This window comes from Schistocerca americana, unplaced genomic scaffold (genome assembly GCF_021461395.2).
Source record: "Schistocerca americana isolate TAMUIC-IGC-003095 unplaced genomic scaffold, iqSchAmer2.1 HiC_scaffold_837, whole genome shotgun sequence".
Taxonomy (NCBI): Eukaryota; Metazoa; Arthropoda; class Insecta; order Orthoptera; family Acrididae; genus Schistocerca; species Schistocerca americana.
Window position 1 is genome coordinate 15,001 of NW_025726606.1, and position 5,000 is coordinate 20,000.

The window sequence follows — 5,000 nt, forward strand, 5'->3', positions numbered from 1 at the left end:
TTGGCGAGTAGACGCTTTAGGTGCGACCACCCGTGCTCCCAACTGAGCTTGCCGCTGCCGACAGAGGCCCGGGAGCGTGCTGTCGTGGCATTGCCGGCGGGAGACAACACGCGCCACCTACGGTGGCCGGCAGCTCCAACGCCAGCGCCACAGAAGGACAAAAGCCCCACTTGGGTGCCGAAGCGAACTCTCCCAGCACAGCGCACGCGCCAACACGTCCGCACAGCTGCGATACAAACCACCTGCGAGAACCGCAGAGGCGACCGAGCAGCAGACGGCGTCGCGGCGCCGAGCGCCGGGCGGCGGCGCATCCTCAGCGCACACAGTCCTCAATCGGACCAGCACACTGCAGATGTCCACCGCGCTTCGCACCGGGCCCGCGAGGACCTACTTTGGCCGCACGGCGCCGCGTGCAGGGTGCGCCGGCGCGCAGCTGCGCCGCCTGCCGCCTCCGTCGGCCGGCGCGCCTGCCACTGGCCGCCCCCACCAGCCGGCTGTAGCGCGTGCGCCCACGCACCGCGCGGCCAGCACGCCGGGAGGCCCCCCCTCACCGGCCGGGGACGGTCCCACCCAGCCACCGCCGCGTATCGCTTCACACCCACATGCCATTCACGTTCGTGGGCATGGTGGGTATCGCTGAAACAACCGGTTGGTAGCTCAACCGATCGTCGCCATCACTGATTCACCTCTAGCGAGAACAACCGCACCACAACCGTTTACCAGTTGTTCATTTGCGTAACGTCACCAGCAAACGTAGACGTCCATCGCCATTTGCAAATTCAACGATTGTTGCATGCCTGTGTCAGGTGTCACGACACACTATGTCTGCCCACATACACGCAACAACATGTGCACGCTTCGCGAACACGTGGAAGGTGGCCCCCGTACGTATGCGATGTCCATTGCGCGAACGACTGTCAACCGGCCTCTGTCGCATGTCGCAGATGTGGAACGCAGTGCACCATGCTATCACGGTGTGTGAGAAGAGACGACTACGTCTGACAACACGCGCCACTACATCAACAGACGGCTCATGCTGATCGCCATCCACGGCATACCATACTGCAATCCAGCTCTTATAGGGAGACGACACGTAGCTGAGTGCACAATATTTGGACCGTATGGTTCGCCGTTGTTGGCGCAGTCGTGGTACGGTCACACATGTACCACGATGTATCATTCAGTACATGAGGACCAATGTGCAGTACAGTGTGTGATTTGGACGTACAACATCAGCGGACAGTTGACACACGCCGTACCACAACGTAGGCTGTGCTTCGCCATGCAAATGCCAATGAACAACTGCGAAGGGCATTGAGCATGTACGTCCTGCTGCCATCCGCATTACAGTGTATAGCTGCAAGGTGTTTAACATGAAGCGATACTCTGGGGACCAGGCAGTGCGAGTAGCAAACTATATTGCGGGGGTTGCAGTTAGGCAACACCACACTAATTTAACGCGTCGTATGACAATTACAGAGCAGGTTAAGGCCCAACGTGTGTTGGGTTAAGGCCCAACGTGTGTTGGGTTAAGGCCCAACGTGTGTTGGGTTAAGGCCCAACGTGTGTTGGGTTAAGGCCCAACGTGTGTTGGGTTAAGGCCCAACGTGTGTTGGGTTAAGGCCCAACGTGTGTTGGGTTAAGGCCCAACGTGTGTTGGGTTAAGGCCCAACGTGTGTTGGGTTAAGGCCCAACGTGTGTTGGGTTAAGGCCCAACGTGTGTTGGGTTAAGGCCCAACGTGTGTTGGGTTAAGGCCCAACGTGTGTTGGGTTAAGGCCCAACGTGTGTTGGGTTAAGGCCCAACGTGTGTTGGGTTAAGGCCCAACGTGTGTTGGGTTAAGGCCCAACGTGTGTTGGGTTAAGGCCCAACGTGTGTTGGGTTAAGGCGCAACGTGTGTTGGGTTAAGGCGCAACGTGTGTTGGGTTAAGGCGCAACGTGGGTTACGTTAAGGCGCAACGTGGGTTACGTTAAGGCGCAACGTGGGTTACGTTAAGGCGCAACGTGGGTTACGTTAAGGCGCAACGTGGGTTACGTTAAGGCGCAACGTGGGTTACGTTAAGGCCCAATATAGGTTAGGTTAAGGCCCAATATAGGTTAGGTTAAGGCCCAATATAGGTTAGGTTAAGGCCCAATATAGGTTAGGTTAAGGCCCAATATAGGTTAGGTTAAGGTACAATATAGGTTAGGTTAAGGTACAATATAGGTTAGGTTAAGGTACAATATAGGTTAGGTTAAGGTACAATATGGGTTAGGTTAAGGTACAGTATGGGTTAGGTTAAGGCGCAATATGGGTTAGGTTAAGGCGCAATATGGGTTAGGTTAAGGCGCAATATGGGTTAGGTTAAGGCGCAATATGGGTTAGGTTAAGGCGCAATATGGGTTAGGTTAAGGCGCAATATGGGTTAGGTTAAGGCGCAATATGGGTTAGGTTAAGGCGCAATATGGGTTAGGTTAAGGTACAATATAGGTTAGGTTAAGGTACAATATAGGTTAGGTTAAGGTACAATATAGGTTAGGTTAAGGTACAATATGGGTTAGGTTAAGGTACAATATAGGTTAGGTTAAGGCACAATATGGGTTAGGTTAAGGCGCAATATGGGTTAGGGTAAGGCGCAATATGGGTTAGGTTAAGGCGCAATATGGGTTAGGTTAAGGCGCAACGTGGGTTACGTTAAGGCGCAACGTGGGTTACGTTAAGGCGCAACGTGGGTTACGTTAAGGCGCAACGTGGGTTACGTTAAGGCGCAACGTGGGTTACGTTAAGGCGCAACGTGGGTTACGTTAAGGCCCAATATAGGTTAGGTTAAGGCCCAATATAGGTTAGGTTAAGGCCCAATATAGGTTAGGTTAAGGCCCAATATAGGTTAGGTTAAGGCCCAATATAGGTTAGGTTAAGGTACAATATAGGTTAGGTTAAGGTACAATATAGGTTAGGTTAAGGTACAATATGGGTTAGGTTAAGGCGCAATATGGGTTAGGTTAAGGCGCAATATGGGTTAGGTTAAGGCGCAATATGGGTTAGGTTAAGGCGCAACGTGGGTTACGTTAAGGCGCAACGTGGGTTACGTTAAGGCGCAACGTGGGTTACGTTAAGGCGCAACGTGGGTTACGTTAAGGCGCAACGTGGGTTACGTTAAGGCCCAATATAGGTTAGGTTAAGGCCCAATATAGGTTAGGTTAAGGCCCAATATAGGTTAGGTTAAGGCCCAATATAGGTTAGGTTAAGGTACAATATGGGTTAGGTTAAGGTACAATATGGGTTAGGTTAAGGTACAATATAGGTTAGGTTAAGGCGCAACGTGGGTTACGTTAAGGCCCAATATAGGTTAGGTTAAGGCCCAATATAGGTTAGGTTAAGGCCCAATATAGGTTAGGTTAAGGCCCAATATAGGTTAGGTTAAGGCCCAATATAGGTTAGGTTAAGGTACAATATAGGTTAGGTTAAGGTACAATATAGGTTAGGTTAAGGTACAATATGGGTTAGGTTAAGGTACAATATGGGTTAGGTTAAGGTACAATATAGGTTAGGTTAAGGCACAATATGGGTTAGGTTAAGGCGCAATATGGGTTAGGTTAAGGCGCAATATGGGTTAGGTTAAGGCGCAATATGGGTTAGGTTAAGGCGCAATACGGGTTAGGTTAAGGCACAATACGGGTTAGGTTAAGGCACACATTGTTGTAAGGAAAGGTGTTTTCGGGGGGGGGGGGGGGGCTGGTTTGTTGATTGTGATTATCGTAAGTAAATGACTGCGGCATCATCTGATTTGCCACGTCAGGGTGCACCTTTGGCTCATAACAGGCGGCGCTCTGATTCCATGCTTGTGGCAGACCTGTGTCTTTCATTCGTGCCATTGTTTGTGTGGTGTGACAGGAGGCAGTATTGTGATGTTGGGTGCACCCCTGTGTAGGACATGTGTGGGTGTTGGTGGCTTAGCTGAGCAATGGTGGTTGTCGGAAGGGTGGGATATTCTGTTTTCCGAGTGGACCTCCCGGTCTGGTTATGATAGTGTGGATTGTCTAATGTGGCAGAGAGGATGCACTGGGTGTTGTTCCATGCTGGTGCTTAGATATTGTCTGTGTGCCTGTTACAGGCAGAGAGTAGTGCGTGATAAGAGTGTCTGGCTGACGTGTGATTGTGAGCAGAGTCTTTCAGCATGTATACGGACAGTTGTATACATTATCTGTATTCTGATGGCTCTATCTATTACTAATCAGCGCCGTGTATACGTTTAATCCGGTTCCAGTCGAAACTATTGTATCTCTGTACATTAGTGACACGGCGAGCCCGCTATGTAGTTACTCGTCTCGGCAGCTTCCACCGGTGTATGGCAAATGATTATAAGGAATCAGTCTAGTCGTCAATACCGATAGTGTGACGTCACATGTCTGGGGTGGGGGACGCTGCGCCCTTCCGGTGGGTCATGGCCTAGGAAGACTCTTCCCACGCAGGGGGGCTTGGACTGTCATTGACTCTTCCGAGTAATATACTTGCCGTACGTTTTTGCGACTGCGAGTGCAACGCTCACCGGTACCGACATGGATGGAGCGCCTCCTAGCTGCCGCTGAGCATCTGCATTCGTACAGAGAGCAACGCGCTCGCGTCTGTAGCTCGTACGTGGTACAGCTCGCAGCTCATGTATAGGGACAGCGGGAATGTCGCATATTGGACATAACTCTTCATGAAACGCACGTTATAGGGGTGGATTGCACATTGCGAGTGCGAGCAAAGTCCGCCGTTCATCCGCTGGAGCTGCGAGTTGGGCGGTTGGGGTGGGGCACGAACAGGTGCAGGTGGAGTGATTGCCGGTCCACGACTTCGTGCGGCAGAGGCGCTGGCGTTGGGGTGCTGTTGTCGACAGAGGATGCAGGCTTTGTGGGTGGGGTCGAAAGAAGGGCACTGTGGGCCCATGGCTGTCTTAGTCGGCTTGGCGTCTCATAGATGACGGTATCGTCGTTGCAGGAGGTCATGTTGCGGGAGACCTACAGATGGCGGTATGT